The sequence below is a fragment of the Lycium ferocissimum genome, chromosome 3, assembly GCF_029784015.1.
Source record: "Lycium ferocissimum isolate CSIRO_LF1 chromosome 3, AGI_CSIRO_Lferr_CH_V1, whole genome shotgun sequence".
In the NCBI taxonomy this organism is placed as follows: domain Eukaryota; kingdom Viridiplantae; phylum Streptophyta; class Magnoliopsida; order Solanales; family Solanaceae; genus Lycium; species Lycium ferocissimum.
This window is the reverse complement of record NC_081344.1, coordinates 5,991,701-6,011,253: the sequence shown is the minus strand read 5'-3', so window position 1 is coordinate 6,011,253 and position 19,553 is coordinate 5,991,701. Positions and strand designations below refer to the sequence as shown.

Sequence of the window (19,553 nt, the reverse complement as noted above, 5' to 3'; positions counted from 1 at the left end):
ATTAGTCTTTTTTTTATTTCAACCAAATAAAATATTGTTAAATGTTCACATCCACGGAAAAGTTACCCCATTTCTGAATTTGGAAAACCAAGAAGGAAACAAAAGGGAAGCAGGGCCAACAGTTATGTCATTAAATTAAATTGACGACTCCTAGTCTCCTTCCAACCATTTCCATCCACCCTTCGTCAAAGTAGGTTCAAGCTAAGCTCATTAATTAACAAAATTAGCTATAAGAAGGGGAAAAGAAGAAGAAGAAGAAGAAGAAGAAGAGCGAAACTTCCTATGGATTTGGTACAATATTATTACCTCCTTTCTTGAATTTGGATTTGGTACAACATTATTATTTTCAATTCTACAGTTTTTTGCAAATAAACAATGACCACTTGTTAGAGTTCTCACTACTATATATATACTAGCGGTCTATGCCCGTGCTGCGCATTTTACCAACACTTACTAGATTATAGTAAGTCTATGTGTATATAGTTATCTTTTTGAATGGTGATTATATATATATATATATATATATATATATATATATATATATATGTTCAAAGCACGATTAATATAACATTGTAGTTTGTGCTCCGTATCTAAAACTTTATTATATTAATGGTTGCTACGAATACAAAATCGGCAAATTTATTAATATTTTTTAAAAGAGAAGACTTGTTTAAAAAGAAACTATTTTCGTCTCTTTGAGATAAAACAATAGCAATATTTAAGCGGCAGTTGATACTTTTAATTTTAATTCGATTAATTTAAAAGTGTAAAATACTTATTATTTTTTATCAAATTTTGATTTGGATAATTCTAATTTACATTATTAAATTAATTTTACATGTTTAAAACAAAACAAAGTAGAAATTGATTTTCTATTTAAACGAAGAAATACTATTTTTAATTTTTGGTAAATATTCTAGGTTTAGCTCATTTTACTTGTCATGTTGTTTTTTGCATGGTTTTTTAAGAAAACGTCGATTAGAATTATAATTTGACTAATTTACCTTATTCATTATTTGATTTCCATTTGATATATATTTTTTCTACGACATTAATCTCTTTTCACATTTATTGGAGTAAGAATAAAAATAAAAAAGTAATTAAATTTTATCTTATTCTAAAATATAAATATTTAAAGTATATTTATTTTAGTAAACATAACAAATAAATGACATGGCGGAATAGCAAATACAACAGTTTAATAGCTAGATTAGATCTCAGGCTAATATAAAAAAAGAAAGAAAATTGTATGGTTTGATTACCTAACCTTTTTTGAAGAAAAGCATTTCGTTTCACTAATAATGGATTGATACGCACGTGGCAATGAATCCATCATTATTACTCAATGAGATACTTTAAATTACATGAATATTGTTTGATTTTTTAATATGGGGTGCATTTTTTTTTGGACATTATTAATTTGCACTATTTTTATATATATATATATATATATATATATATATATATATATATATATATATATATATATATATATATATATATATATACATACTATGTTCAAAACTCGATTAATATAACATTGTAGTTTAGTATTCGTATCTAAAACTTTATTATATTAGTGTTTACGACGAATACAAAGTCTGCACTTTTTTTTGACATTATTTTTTTTTAATATGGAGTTACTTTTCTTTTTATATTCTTGATTTTGTTAATATGGGGTGCACATTTTTATCGTGAGTTTGGAGATGGTGGGTTAATTTTTTTTTTTTTTTTTTTTTTTTTATATATATATTGCTTGATGTTGTTTAGTATGGGTCCACCTTTATGGGAGTGCACTTTTTTTTTTGGACATTATTAGTTTGCACTATTTTTATGCATATAATATATATACATATATTATGTTCAAAACACGATTAATATAACATTGTAGTTTGTGCTTTCTATGTCGTATCTAAAACTTTATTATATTAGTGTTTGCTATGAATAAAAAGCACACTTCTTTTTTTTAATATTATATATATTTTTTTAATATGGGGTTCAATTTTTTTTTTTTTTAATATTGCTTGATTTTATTAATATAGGGTCCACTTTATTTTTTCCCATGAGTTTGGAGATGGTGAGTTCAATTTTTTTTTTCCTTTTTTTTTTTTTAATGTTATTTAGTATGGGGCCCACCCCTTTTTTTTTTTTAAGGGACAACGGACGATGAAGCATAAGTCTAAACCCATGCTTTATATAGTTTCTTCTTTTTTTTTATTTTTATTTTTTATATTGCTTGGTGTTATTTAGTATGGGGCCCACCCTTTTGGACATTATTAGTTTGCACTATTTTTATGCATATATATATATATATAGACTATGTTCAAAACACGATTAATATAACATTGTAGTTTAAGTCTTCGTATCTAAACCTTTATTATATTAGTATTTGCTTCGAATACAAAGTCTCCGCACTTTTTTTTTTTTGGACATTGTTTGTTTTTTAATATGGGACTCACTTTTTTTTTTTTTTTTATTCTTTGATTTTGTCAATATAGGTTCATTTTTTTCTAGGTGAGTTTGGAGATGGTGGGTTCCACTATTTTATATATATATAAGTATTTTAAGTATGTTGTTGTACAATAATTTCATTTGCTCTCACTAATGGGTTGATACGCATGTGACAATAAATCCATCATTATTGATTTAATTGTTTGATTTTCTAAGCATTTTTGTATTTTAAATATGTTGTTGTGTTTTTTTAATATGGGATTCACTTTTTTTTTTTTATATTGCTTGATTTTGTTAATATGAGATCCACTTTTTTTTCTTGTGAGTTTGGATGTGGTGGGTTCCACTTGTTTTTCTTCTCTTTTTTTTTTTTTTAAATTACTGGTTGGTGTTTAATATGGGACCCACAAAATATGGGGCCCACAATTTTTTTTTTTTACAATTTTTTTATTTTTTTAGGGCTTGATTAATATGGGGCCAAATTTTTTTTTTTTTTTTTATGAGGGGTCCACAACGGACGACCATAAAGTGCCCCCAAACTCCCTCTTCTAAATAGTAGTAAATATATACACACACACATACATACACACGATCATTTAAAAAGACCCAGCAAGTCGTTTTTTGAGTTCTCCACCATTTTCCATTCTTGCATGCTTTACCAACCTTCTTTTTTGTTTGTTTAATACAAGAAGGAAAATTAGGTATATACTAATTCTTTCCAATAAACATTTGTGAAATATGTGTTATTAATTTTAACAAGCATACAAAAATGAGTTATTATTCATTCAAGAACTTACTTCTGTTGAGTATACTTGTGTAAAAATGACATCCAATTAATAGCTGTAACTGGGTCATGTCATTTTACAGCTCACAAATGGTAAATTGATCGAGATACATCATTTCCAACTACTAATCTCATGTCTAAAGTCTATTCTAGGTCTACTTAAAATAAGTAAGTCTATTCTAGGTCTAATTCTAGGTCTACTTAAAATAAGTCTAAATCTTTTGTCATTAGATATTGTTGGTGAAAAATACAATTACAATTGAAAAATAAATGAAGAAAAAATAATTCTTTAGGCTAAGGCACGGATGTGTTGCTCTATTTGGTGAGATTCAAATCTCCATTGCAACAAACCTTCATTGGTATAACAATAATCTTCTTGATTGTCTCCTCTAAGATACAGCATTTCGACAACGTCGTATAAAACAAATTCTGAACAAGTTATTGAGTTCAAGACTCCACCATATAGAACACATTTCATAGAATAAATAACAAGGTGGTAAAATAATAAAATTGTAAAACGTGGGTTGATGGTCACAAAATTAAGACTTACTTATAAGTAATTAGTGGTAGATCGTGGCATGAGCTACACCAAAGTATAATGACCACTTTCTTGTAGATTTATAGCCTAGCATATGACAACAAATAATATATTTTAATATAACATTAATACAACGGATGTTTTCTTTAAAAAATATCTGCATTTTATTCATATTCCAGCAACACTTACACCATGATACGAGGAAGTTTACAAAAAGTGATTTACTTCTCCCTACTCAGCTTTACTACAACCGATATGATTTTACATTAATTTGTTGAATACTTAAAAAGTAAAAGATAAGAATGGAAAAAGAAGCGGGCAGATCAGCTCATTGCTTGTTATAATTTCAATTGGGCAGCTTACCCAAATACCAAAAGATTTGTTACTGGCTATGTAGTTAAATTGAATGGTTCTTTGATCTCCTGAAAATCGAAGAAACAACATATTGTTAGTAGAAGTCTGATGAATCTTATCATAGCAGTGTGGCAGTGAGCCGTTGCTAAGATTTCTTGGTTGACTGGCTATTGCTATTTCTAGACCTGTCCAGTTCTTTTGTGTTATTCAAATTGCTTCTAGTTAGATATCGCATGAAAAGACTAAAACACTTAGAAATTGATTGTCACTTTAATTTATTTGAAAGAAAATTAAGACACGCCTGATTGAGCCACATTTTGTTCCAACTACATTGCAATGGCAAATTTATTGATCAAAGGTCTTGGTGGTGCTTAACATAAGATCTTACAGTTGGTAAAAAAATTATCACACCGGGTGTTTACACCAAATCAATGAATGCATGTCATGTGTATGAATATACAAATGTATATATTTTCTTCATTAATTTATTTAACTACAATAAGTTACATGACGTACTTTGATGTAAACACCCGGTTTGAATAAGTATTTATTTACCCTCTTATTGTCCAATATTGGAATGTTCAATGATTTTCAATCGGCTTAATGGGAGTATCGGTAATAGAAGGGGTCTTTTGTTAAAAACATTGAGTTGTATATTTTTTAGTCTCTATGCATGCACAATGGCATGTGGCTTAGTTATACTCAGTTATCATTTTTTTTTGGTAATGCAGTTTTCAGCTTTAAATGAACACAAATTAAATTAAAGTAAAATACAGTTGCAAGAAATAAGAAAAAATATATGATCCCAGTAACAATTCCAGTGGAAATAGTGATGGCATGTGTATCATTCACTTTACCAAAACGTGCGCGTCTATGATCTACCTTCCAATTATGGAAAGATACATAATTAATGGGTTTTCCAAGGTCAAGTCTTTCAGAAAAAACAAAAAACAATAATAATAAAAGAACAAGTCTCTATCTAGACATAAAAAGTTGTGGTCAAGCCTAGTGGGAAAAGCAAAGTTTGAATTCAACGTTGCATGCTTCTCTTAATGACAAAACTGCCATTCTGTTTAGATTACTTATTTCCATATTTTTCTTGTGAAGGAGATTGGTCTCTGCTACCGATTACTCTTATCAAATGTTTCTTTTAGTTCATTGTTTATTTTTTAAAATTTTGTTCGAAATAGGATTGCTCTATTTTTTTTCTCTCGCATGTATAAGTGTTTCAAATTTCGAGTTATTAAATAAAAAATCCTACATCTTAAGATAATTACCACTGCAACATTATGCTTATATAGCTACGGAATACAATGTAGCTAAACATGAAAACTTCCGTCGCTAAACATTTTAGCCACAAAATTTTTTCCGTAGCATTCGTAGTAAAATGTGGCGTAGCTAAAGGTCAGCTACGGACTTTACATGGTCCGTGGCTAAGGATTGATACCTATTGCTACGAGATTCTTTTGTTGTAGCTGTAATGGTAAAACCATCTTTTCACGAAATATATACTTATAGCAAACAATTTAGTTTTTTGCCATGGCAAATAAAAGTTGTAGCTATCTTCGTAGTGTAGCCACAAGATATTATTTTTGTAGCAAAAGATTTAATTTGCTTGCCACGCAAACTTAAATTCTGTGGCTATTTGCATAGCTTAATCTCGTAGCAAAAGTACTTGTATTTAGCTACGAATTAAAATTTTCATAGCTATGAATTGAAGTATTTTTCACAAATATTTTCATATTGTAGCTAAGATTCCATACCTTTTGCCACGAAATATACATAATTATAGCTAAAGTTTTTCTTCATTTTGCTACGGAAAGTGCAAATGTATTGTCATGTTCTTGCTACGTGGAGATTATATATACATTTAGCTACGAATTCAAAAACATATTGTTACGTGGCAATTATTTATACCTTTAGCTGTGAATTCAAAAAATTTATTATTACAATTGAAGAGCAAGAACTTCATAATGTAGCTAAGAATCCAAATTTTTAAGATTCCAAAACAGGTTTCAAGGTACACATAATTGTATATTTCAATTTCAAAACATTTACAATATACAATTCTTCTATGACACCATCTCGTTTGAGATCTAAAGCAGACACAATTCTTCTAGGACACCATCTCGTTTGAGATCCAAAGCCACATAGTCTTCTCCTTTCTCTCCTTCCATGGTCTCAAACTGTAGCTAAATTTGATCAGTATCGATTTTAGCTTGTCATTTCTTCTCTGATTCCAGCAAAATTACCTATAAATGGTAAAGTGTTTTAATATCAGGAAGCAGAGACAACTGATCATATATATAATTTTAACATGTACAAATTTTTTTACTTCAAAGAGGCAGATATGATTAGTAAAAATATTACTGATAGAATTTCAAGAAGAGAACAAATTATGTCTTGATAATTCTTTTAGTAAAACTTTTAACATATGACAAAAGGAAAAATGCAAACCACAAAAGAAGTATGAGTTTTGATCCGTTAAGTTGGCTTACAATTGAAGTAAGATCCTAAATTTTAACAAAAAATTAACAACCACAAGGTTGAACCATACACGTGAACCAAAAGTTTCATAAGTGAAATGATTGAAGAACTAAAATTGATGGTTCTACTTTAAGATTCTTACAATTAAAGTCATTGCACTCAAGAAATTTTGGTTCACAATTATATATGCTCTTTATCCAAAATACCATCAGCTATGATAGATATACATGTGAAATTTTTGTTAATGTCGCTTTATTCTTAAAGTTGACAAGTTATGGTTCCTCTCAATATTACAACTATAAAATATTCATATCCCCACTCACTATAAATAATAAATAAGGCACTATATCTATGAAATAACTTACCTGCAAAATTGAACCCAAAAATCTAAGTCGAATAGGTGTAAGGAGATTTAAAAACCCTTAAATATAACACGATGAACATACCATTAATATAAAAGTCATGGGGTTCTCTCTTGGTCCTCTTTGTCTTTCTTGTTCTTCTTTTTTGAGACTTAATAAATTTTCGTGAATGCTGGTAAGAGAATAAGCCGTTACCAATAATTGAAGAAAGGAAATGGAAAAGTGGGGAGGGTTGTTGCGGCTAGAGAGGGAGACGGGAGTAAGAAAAATGAACTTTAGGTTTTAGGGATTTGCTGTTTGGCCAATATGCCTCTTTTACGTGTCTTATGTATAAAATCTACACTATAAGTAGCGATTATGATAATGTAATTAATAAATATAATAATTAACATTAAGTAAATGGAAAAAAACAACTGAGTTAAAGGTTATTCTAAAATAAATATTTTCTTTATAACTCTTTTCATCCTACATGGTATGGTTAGTTTTGTTATATGCTCCCTATTTTAATTATATTAAATTCTTAATATTTAGTGTTTAGATAAATTTATGATAAATTATTAAAATAACATTAGACCATAAAATGAACAACCTGTGTATTAATGTTTAATACAAAGTTATAGTTTAATATGACTTATAAATAATGTTTAATATGAATTATGATATAGTATTAGTTAGTTTTATTATACACTTATATATCAACCATATTTAATAACATTTTTTTTTATAGAACTTAATAACATCTAAAAGTATTATAAAATATCAAATAATGGTACAAGACACTTTTTGTATACAAATTATATTAAATTCTCAATTCGTAGATATAGTATATAATTTGATTTATGATAGTTAATAACCCATTAAGATAGTAAAGGACCATTACAATGTAAGTGGTAAAAGTTATAGTTGTTAAAAGTTATAGTTGTTTAAATTTTACATAATAGTTTTTCACATATTAATTAGACATTTCCATTATTTTTTAAATTATATTTGGAAGTTAAAATTAATACTCATTTAATAAGAATTATAATATAGTTAATTTTTATATGGACTTAGATATCAACCATATTAAATTCTTAATCCTTAGTGTAACTTAATAAAATAAAATTATGTAAAAATTTGTATGAATAATAATATCAGTGATAGAGATTTCGTCAATAATTCGGCATGCATTAGCGCAAAATTAGCGATAAATTTCATTTTTAGTCATAAATTCATCATTGTTTCAATATCTCTTTTTTCTATTTATTTAGTGATGAAAATATAAATCGATCATTATTCAATGTCTATGTAGTTAGAAAATGTCAAGAAAAAATTATTTTAAATATATCAAAACTAAATGCACCAACGCGACTACAAAATATTTCAATATATGAGCACAGTCATATTTTAAATATATGAAATTACCTTTAAGTAATTGTTAGAAATAATTAAAGACCATATACACAATATCTCTACAACTATTAAATCTCCAATATGAATATATAATTTTTGAAAATAAGTGATTACACAAAATAAATTACTCTATTTCAAAATAATAAAATACTAGATATACTTAAATATCTCTATAATCACTAAAAAAAAATTGATTTTATATACGAAATTATACAATTAACATAAAAGTAACAAGTTGCAATAAATAATATGGGAGCATAATAAATTTTGAGGTTACAAGTAGGTATACAAATGATCTATTAATGAAGATTACTTTTTTATTTGAATGGTAATTAATTCTTTAATTTATTACAATGAAATAACTATATTCTATGTTTGAGGAAAAATCTAATTTTTATATTTAATTTCAGTTCATAACTTAACATTGTTCCTTTCTAGCCGAGGGTCTTTCAGAAACAGCCTCTCTGCCCCACAAAGATAGAGGTAAAGCCTGCGTACATCCTATCCTCCCTGGACCCCACTTATAGGATTACACTGGGTATGTTGTTGTTGTAACTTAACGGCTTAACCTTGTTAAACCATCTCTTATCATGATTTTCGTAATCGATGCAACCATATTAATTTATTGTAGTTAAGTTATTGTGGTTAAAGTACTACCGTTGCAATGGTTACCTCGCGTGTATAACCAAAGTTATAATTAACTACGAAAGTATATTGTAACTCTAAAATTGTAGTTATTCATTTTGTCATGACAAATAATTGTAATTATTACGAAAGTATTTTCACTTTTTCTCAAATATAACTTGAAGCAAAAGTATTCGTTTAGCTACAAGATTTTGTTTCAAATAATTTAATGTGGCTAATAGATAATTATTGCTACACTAAATTTCAACTCGTGATAAAAAATAATGATTAGCTATGAAAGTTTATCACAACAATAAATCTGTGGCTATATTATTTCATCATGATAAATAATTGTAGATATTAATTAAGCTGACTATTGCCACGATTTTCTAGTACTCGAAGCAAATATATTTGTTTCGCTACAATATTTTATTTTTAAATAGCTTTTGTGGCGAAAATGTTACTATTGCTACAACAAGTTTCAACTTGTAGCAAAAATTACTGATTAGATACGCAATTTTATTATAGCAAAAGATCCGTAGCTATATCATTTAACTAATGCCACAATTTTTTTTAACTTGAAGCAAAAATATATATTTAGCTACAACAATTTGTCTCAAATAATTTATTGTGGCTAAAAGGTTACTATTGCTACAATACGTTTTATCTTGTGGCAAAAATTAATGATTAGCTACAAAGTTTTATTGTAGCAAAAGATCTGTGGCTATATCATTTAACTATTGCCACAATTTTTATAACTTGAAGCAAAATGTTCTATTTAGCTACAACATTTTGTTTCAAATAATTTATTGTGGCTAAAAGATTACTATTGCTACAGTAACTTCTATCGCGTGACAAAACTTATGATCAGCTACAAATTTTTATTGTAGCAATAAAGTTGTAGCTACTTAGGTAATTATTACCACGATTATTAGCAATTATAGCAAAAGTGAGTAATTAGCTTTGTCAATTAAATTTTCGTGGCTAAGAAATTTTACGAGTTTATAGATAGCCATGAAACTCAAACTTTTGTGGCTATTACTATATATTAGCCACGATTTTTAAAATCATAGCTAAGATTTTGTAGCTATAGATGCCTTATGTTGTAGTGTACATTGATCTCTTCTCAAGATTTTAGCAATGTTTGCCCATTCTTAGCAACTATATACATATTGAGTAATTGGAAAATTATTTAGAAAATAAGCAGATGAATGAGTGGTCCCATAGTTTCGATTGTTTCCTCTACTTCAAAATGTTGTGTAAACAATTCACTCTACTAAGAGAGTGTTCCCTTGTAACATATACTACAAAAAGTTACACGGAATCATAATTAATTTTAATGCAAAATTTGAGACATACAATGTGAATCAGATGAGTAAAGAATTACCAGTAAATGTTTGATTAATCTTATTAATCGCAAAATATTGAAAAAGTACAGGCCCAACCTTTTGAGTATTATATTCCTCCCTTGTTGCTTGATAAAATAAATTTGAAAACATTTTCCCGAAAGTACAGAGTTCTTGAGTTCAAGTTTTATACTTTATGCTTGTCCAGATATTATTATTATCTGATTGTCAAAAAGAATAATAAAATGGGCACGTGCCGAGTCAGAAGTGTGTCACTTTATCTGACATTCACTAGGAAGTTAGGTTGAATGGGCACAACCAATTTTCAAGCATTCGTCTCATTAATTACAAATAAATACCAGTACTAAACTAATTATAAATAAATACCAGTACTAAACTCTTAATTGTTCCCTTAAGTTAAGTAGTAAGAATGGTTTGTTAGGTATAAAGGAATGGGTATAGAGTTGTCGTCGTTAGTAAGCGTTTTACCTTTTATTTGAGACAACTCAACGTGAATTCGAATTTAATAGGTACCAATGAAAATACCAAATTTCGGGTGAAATTTTTGGAAGAAAAAAAAGAGTGTAAAGGAAGGAGTCTAGCATGAATCTGAGGGTGTCGTCGATATTACATGACTGTAGACACTTTTCAAAAAATATTTCGTGACTTATTCCTTAAAAATCATTCAAAATATAATTTTTGACATTTTGATGAATGCTGAAAAATATTTTAGGGAAGAATATTTATTAGCGAATTATAGTAATATTAGCAAATCGAATAGTGTTTATGATATGCTTTTTTAGTATTGATAATTTATAATAATTGAAAAGCGAATAGTAATTATGATAAACTTGTTTTCTTCTTTCTTGATGGAAAATAGTTTTGTAACATATTTTGACAATCAAACATAAAAAATAAAAAAAATAAAAAAAGAAAACTGAAACTGTAATGATTTTCCAGAAATATTTTCAGTCAATTGTGTCAGCTGCCATGAAAGAAAGTTAACACGTGAAAGCAGAGGGAAATTATGAGGTGGATTTGGTCGGAGTAGGTGAGAGGAAATGAGAAAAAGGTGAGAGTATGTTACGCGAAAAAAAAAAAAAAAATTCAAATCAAACAATTTAATGAATTATATACTAAGTTTTATGTGGAGAGTGAAAAATGAAACCAAACATTAGAAAATCTATAATTATATGTGGAGATAAGTTCTCCATTTTCCAACCAAATGTCAACTGAATTTATTATTTTGTTTCTCCTTTTGCGTTGCGTTCGATATTTGTTTTGAGGCTCGATTATTTCAAATTCGCACCGCATAAACTCATTAAAGAAGGGATCACTTCCTACTAGAGTTTCTTTCATTCTTTGAGTTTAAATCTGCAGAGACTTCTAATTGAGACTGGATGGATTCTACTCATCTCGTCACGATCCTTTATGGTACAATTCCTCTTAATTAATAACGAATCAAATAATAAACCTTTTAAACTCTTTCTAAATTTGTAAGGCACCGTAAACTGCACTCCTTTTGTACTTACATACCAAATAAATATTTGGATTTGAATTTTCAATAAAACAAATAATTGGAGGAAGATGATGCGTTTCTTGAATCATTTTTTCCTGCTAACCTTTACTTTACCATCCATAGAAGTGTGTGGCAAACAATGAGATTAGAACAATTTAGACGCTGCCATGATATAACATTATCAAGAGATTTTCATAATACTAGAAATCAGCTTAATCAACTTTATCGTAATAATGAAGAATCAAGCAATTGTTTGAGTTGAGTCCTTAAAAATTGTCAAAAATCTAAGTAGGCGTTTGGTCATGGAAACCAAATATTTTTTACTTTATTTGAAAATTTTGAAGTTGGAGTTGAAGATGGAGTTGTATTTGGTTATAGTTTTTGCAAAAAGATATTTGATTGTTTGAATGTATTGAAAGTGAAAAAAACGTTAAAACAGAGTTTTAGATGTTTTTTTAAATCCTCATAATATTAATTTGGTCCAAACGCTAATTTTCAAGAAATTCCAAAAAAGTTTTTTTACGAAAAGTGATAATAATTTCACTTTACGAAAACATATAAGTACAAAAAGGAGGGTAATGTTGACATTTTCATATATGCAGAAAGGAACTTCATTACGTGAATGAGACTTCATTACGACATTTACTCAACGGACATCTTCTTTTTTCGTTTCTCCCACATCGAACAAAGAAATAATTCTACAGCACCTCATGAACTGGCGTAGCAGAAGATAGCGTCCGTTGGGGACATCCGATGAAATTGGAACGATATAGAGAAGATTAGCATGGCCTCTGCGGATGACACGCATAAACAAAAGTCAAATTTTTTTGCCATATTAGTGTTATTGTGAAATTCACTCATGTTACATGTGAGATATTTATGAATATGAGCAATCTATATATAATATAAAGTTAGGCATAAACAAGGTGATGTGACACCTCTCTATGACCATCATTCCTATTTATCTTTTTTCTCCTTTTTTTGAATTTTCCCCTTATTTTTTTAATTATTTAATTTTAAAAAGTCATCTCCATAACTCACACCACTTTATCTTCATAAATCTACTTTTAATTAGTACTAATAATAGTCATAACTCACAAGCCTTTTATATTCATAACCTTCAATTATTTAATGTGTAAATTTATGGCACCTTAAAATCACACCAAGATAGTATTTCCATCCAAATAAATATGCATGTTTTGAGCCATGTAAATTATTCTCTACCTTTGAAGTAAGTTTTCTTTCGGTTTTCCTGTTTTTGATAGGTCTACGTTTTCCTTCATGTTTATGTTGTTAAAATTTTAGGTTTTCCTTTATGTTTGCTTGGTGCTTCATGTATTTTTGTTGTAAAATTCTTTCTTGATTTTAGCCGATTGTAGCAAATCAAATTTGCATGTTTAAAAAAATGATTTCGATTTTCCTCTTTCTTTCCTTTTGTATTTTTTTTTAAAAGAATTTGATTACCTTATATTAACAATAATATAGTTTTTTCCCTTCTCAATTCTTATACATGAAGAAAAACGTTATTTTTTTGCTTTTTAAAGAATTTGATTACTTTATGTCAACATAGAGTTTCCCCTCTTCAATTCATATATCGAAGTTTTCATTTGCTTAGTTAATTCTTAATTTCTTCGAATTTTTTGTTTATCCTCGAGGTTAAATAACTTTTTATGTCTCTAACTAGGGTGTTTTATGAGTGAAGCACGGTAAAAAGTCATCACATAATTATGCAAGGAAGTACGTATATGTTTCCGATGATAATATGGTGATTGTCGATAAAGCAAAAGAGGAAAGAAGGGGACTTGGTCTTTCAAAGAAAAAGAAAGGAAGAGATTAAAATTGATCTTTTAAATTATGAACTTTTTCTTAAACGTTGATAATGTTTTTTAGTATTGGGTCCATTATCATTATTGGACTCCCACCCATATTCCGTATTCCAAAATACACCATATTTACACAACTTTTGGATAAATGATTTTCGACGATATTTTTATAATGAGCCGTAAAGTTTTAGTTAGTTACATAGTTTCAATTTTACATTTTCATCCATAGAGTAACAATATTACACTTCGTTTTCAAATGTATAAATAGCCTACCCGTTCTTACCTTTATATTCGAGAAATATACAAGAAAATTTCCCAAATCTTGATCTCGTTTTATGCTAATTTTGTCATGGTATCGGCGTAATAAATGTCGGGATTTTCATTTTCTCTCTTCATCTTCTTGGGGATCTCCAATCAACATATTTTGCTTCCATTTTTTTTATAAACAATCTTTGAAGGATGTCTGGATCTGATAAATCTCCAGTTTCTGGTGAGAAATCCACTGAGGCTGTGGTTGACACATCTCACCCATACTATCTCACACCTTCAGATTCATCTGGTAACAATCTCATCAATGTCACTTTTGATGGATCTAGTTATAAACCGGAAAAGAGGTGTTTTAATCTCACTTTCCTAAAAACAAACTAGTTTTTCTCAATAACAAAGCTATCGTACATAGGCAGAACTCACCTTTGTATGAAAAAATGGAAATGTGAAATATATTTAAACTAAGCAATAAATCAAAAATCAACACAATGAGAAAGAGAGATTTGATTGACGTAAAGTTATTTCAATTACAAAGAGATTTGAATAACATATCACAAGGAACTTAGTGTTGCATTTTTAATAAGCTCAAAAATTGATCACAATTCTCAACAAAACCGTGATTGCCTTGAGTGGACACACATTGATATGATCTTTGATTCATTTTGTTTTGAGTAATTATTGATATATGAGAATTTTTAGTGGATTGTTCAAATCAACGTATTCCATTATTTCAAATAGTCACAAAGAGAAGCATGCAGGAAAAATGATTTCTACCATTCTCAAAATTTTATTGAAAATGGATAAAGAGGAAACAATATGTAAAAAAATTAAAGCAAACCAAGTTTTGTGAATTTGCTTAATCTATTTTGCCATAAGAGAACTAACCATAAAATTATGCATAAGCTTAATTATCCCGATGACTACAAATCCACAAATGTGAAACCATACAACAATCCTAAGGCAAATGTTGTTAGCACAAATGGCTGGGGTCAATGGGTTTTCAATTGTAGCACACGGGTTTTCAAATGATTATCAAAAGGATACGTCTATGGTGAATTTGATCTACCAAACTCAGTGTGATCATCTAATAAATTCTTTTAATTTTGCAGTCTTGATATGTGGTTCGAACGAGAACCATTCGCTGCCAACATGGCCGGTATTTCATTTATGTGGTTTATCTTCTTTCTTTCATATATGGAAGAGGGACATTGCCAGAGCTAACATATGACTTTTGAGAAAACATTACTACATGATCAAGTTCCTTTCTTTCAAACCTATTGTAGACACGTGAAAAATTTTTTATCCTCGCTAGGATTTTTCACTCCCACTTTTCTTATAGTGCCTACTTAATAATTTGCTTTTAAATTTTAATAAATTTGAATTTTGTTCGAATAGTTATTAAGTTTTCTCGTTTTATTCGTATTTTTAAAGCTAAAACATTGCTAAATAAAAAAGATGACACATCCAACTTCAAGCCTGGAGGAAAAGAGATTTACTAAGAAACATCTCACATGTAAATGACAATGTCGAGTTTGGTGTTTCGTAACAAAAATGATCGAGTCCTCCGTTTGTAAATCACTGCAATTTCACAAATTTTTAATTCAAACAATTTAGGTCACTTATTTTACTTTATGAAACATATATATTGATTCATCCACAATTACTAAAATGATTTTCCATGTATTTCTCATGGCTAGAACAATCTAAACTACCCTTTCCAAATAAAAGGTCTCTACTAAGGAAAAAATGCTACAAAACATTTTGGGACCTTACAATACACAAATGAGAAAATATCACATTCATGATTACACTAGAAATGACACCCCAACTAACCAATGCTTTCCCCCTACTAAAGTCCTTTCTAGCCTATGTTGAAAGACAATTCACCATGAAAGTAAAGATCATTAGGTCTACAATTTTCAGTAAGATCCGGCTCTATTCCCTTATTTCTTTCTTCCCAAGGTATTATTCACCAATAAATTAACCCCACAACGAACGGGGTAGCCGAAAGAAAACATAAACACCTTCTTGAAATTTGATAAACATTTTATCACAATATTTGGCACCTTCGGGAAAGGCTCTTGCTTACAACCACTCACCTAATAAACATCTTTCCTTCTAAGGTCCTTAATAATATTAGTCCACAGAAACCTCGTTTAAGAAAGTTCCTTCCTATTCCATTCTCAAACCTTTGGTCGCCATGTTTTACTTCCACCCTTTCCTCTTCATAAGTTACACTATATTCTTTTTATACCCATAACGGAAGAAAGGATACAAAAAGTTTAAAGTCCAATGAAATCATTAACATAGAAAATGTCAAGTTATTGTGAGTCCATTTTTCCATACACTAAATAAAATGTCCAAACTTTTTTAATGTTCATTTCAACGGTCCTTATAGTTCACAACCCTCACTAAGCATCTCCCCTTTCCTACTTCACCTATACACTCTTCTATTGCCTACAAGCTCTTCTCCCATTATCTCGCCACCAACTCCTTTCCGTTGTCTCACCTACACAATATCTTTCTCGATTAGTACTTATATATGATCAATGTCCCCAGTTTTTCAAACGTGTTATCTCAAGAAACTAACTTGCGTAGACTTTAGCGTTTTTCCCCGTGTCTATCTAATTTTTTGTGGTCATGTATTACAATTATCGCCTAACCCTCCGCTTTTTCCCTCTACATTCTTTTTTCTTATTCGGTCGAAAACATATTTTTCCCGTCAATGATTCTATTGCACAAATTAGGTGAACCCACGTGCCACCAAGCCCACTTTGGGACGGTGAATAAAGAACATGTTAATCTTTTATCCTCTTCCTCCGTAAAATTAATTAAAGCAAAACTCAAGTCGTTATTTTGGAAAGGTTGAAAGCACGTTTGTGTAAGATCATATACAATGTCAAGAGATTATACGAAACGTACTTCAAAAAATTACATTCGTATTGTGCGCATTCTCTCACTCGATTGTTACATGACAGAACAACGCGTATTTTCAAGAATAATAAATTTCGTGACACCCCGAGTTATTTTAAAAAGCCATTCAAAATATAATTTCACGACTTTCACCGTACACGAGGTTTTGATGAATGCTGAAAAATATTTTACTCGGGAAGAATACGTTTATGCTAGTTAACAATCACCAGAGATAGTCGAATTAAAATTGTATTATTTTAGACAAGGAATAGTGTTTAATAATATTTTTTTTTTCCATTCAAAATTATCACTGAATAAATCATTGAAAAGAGCGAATAGCCACTTTTCATCCCAAAAAGCTTTTTTCTTCTTCCTTACCATGGAAAAATCATTCCAAATTGAATTTAACCCATTTTTTGTCTTACAATCATTTTGAGTCATACATGCAAACTCCAAGAATCATTTTAGGGAAGAATATTTATTAGACCAATTGGTATATTTTTGAAAGCAAGTTAATACGTGAAAGCAGAGGGATGATATGGATTTTTCGGAGTAGGTAGGATCCTGGAAATTTAAAAAATTGAAAAGCCGAATAGATCCAGTAATTAAAAGAAAAAACTTGTTTTTCTATCTTTCTTGATCATACAAGTTTTAGTTTTGAGTGAACATATGAAATCCAAACATTAGAAAATCGAAAATTGCCATTTCGTTCGAGAAAAGTTCTCATTTTCCTTGAACTGTAACGTCAACTGAATTTATTATTTTGTTTCACCGTCAATTGTGTCAGGTGTCCGATGAAACATTCTGTTTCCGATGACACAAACACGTGAAAGCAGAGGAAAAAAGAAAAAACTCAGAAGAGATTAAAATTGATCTCTTTATGTTTGTAGGTCTTTTTCTTCGGGTTGAAATCGCCGAAAAATTATTGGACTCCCACCTATATTCCGCATCATCTCGTCACAAAACACCATAACAATAATACACAACTTCAATAAATGACTCTTTGTACGTAATAATGAATCAAATACAGTTACATAGTTTCATATTTTACATTTTCATCCAAAATAGTTCACAATATTACACTTAGAAAATCACAGATCAAATGTATAAATAGCCAAATTCTCGTTATATTCGAGAAATATACAAGAAAATTTCCCAAATCTTGATCTGTTTTATGCTAATTTTGTCAGTATATATCCTTCCGCATGTGGATCAACTTTTAGTAACCATAATAGAACACAAGAATGTAAAATTAGTTTGTAGTTCGAAGAATGCAGTTTAATTCATAAGTAAGTTACTTAATTACAAATATGAAAAATTACAGTACTCAAGTATTTTATTTTTTATTGTTCATAAAAGTCTTCAAAGTTTTTAGATTTTCATAGAATATTATTATCGTTTGTTGGGTCTAAATCTTTTGAGCTTAGTACTTGAAAAAAAATTCAAGAAATGAATTACCTGTTAAGAAAATATAACATAATAGGTATTGATTTTCGGGAGGAATTGAATAAGCAAAGGTAAAGAAATGAAAAGAAAGTGAGGAAAGGAAAAATGCCACAAGTACTGTTGGAATGAATACGAAGAGGAGTAGGATTACAAGAGAGAAACACAATAAGATGAAAAATAATAGAAAAAACGACAAGAAAAAAAAGGACAGTTAATCAAGAAAAATAACAAAAAGAAAAAAAAAGAGATTTCAAAAATTGTATAGAAGATAATGAGAACATGATCGAATAAATTAATTTTCTTAATTAAATTCCTAAAATTGTGAAACAAATTTTATAACTGAAAAATATTTATTAGAAATCTTAAGAAAATTATTAAGTTGGTGGGTTAAAATTGTATGCCTTTGACACGCCATATACGATTCTTGTGAGAGATGAGAGATGCGAGGGTCAAAACTAACGACGATCGTTTATTTAATATTAAATTTCTTGACCTAAATTTTCTTTTTTACATTTGGTTCAACCTTGAAAATATAACTAGAATAACAAATAACAATTGAAGAGTAGAGAAAAAATAAAATTAAGCAATGAGTGAAGATTAATCTTATTAGTTAGAAAAACTGACAATAATTATTTAGTTATGTTTGGATACTATTTTAATAACCGCGCGAAGCGCGGAAAAATTCACTAGTTGTGTAAATTCCACTAATGTACTCTCCACTCTAGGTGGAGACTCAGCAAGTGTGTTACACTCTCGATGGCTCTTGATGAATTGCTGGTAGCCTTTATGGTTGAAGATTGATTTGTCCCTCTTGAACCAATGATATCTATACACAGTTCTACATTATCAAGTAAATTGGGAAAATTACGCTCTATGTCTACTGGGAGAAAATATTTACGCCCACGCCAAGTAGCCCATATTTGTATATAAACACCTTTTATACACTATTATACACTTCTATACAAGTTTGATACATTATGTATAATGCTTTCCACCTCAGGTATAATGTTATATAATATTGTACATTGGACTATGTGGCTCAATATGTATGTTGGGCTGTATATTTACTGTTCTTGATACTTGTATTTCACTATTTTTGAACTGGACAAGTAGACAACCAGGTGGAGTAAATAATAATAACGAATGTTCGAGTGAAATTTCATCTAAATAGGGCTGCTTAGGGAACAGGGTTGAAAAATCATAATGATCATGAGAGGTGCAATCTTTAAAGCCTTGATAATATATGC

General features: G+C 29.1%; 1 pseudogene; it reads left to right on the top strand.

Moving 5' to 3' along the window:
* The first annotated feature begins 12,592 nt into the window (after positions 1–12,592).
* LOC132051282 (U6 spliceosomal RNA) lies at positions 12,593–12,686 on the top strand (annotated as a pseudogene).
* Positions 12,687–19,553: the final 6,867 nt, after the last annotated feature.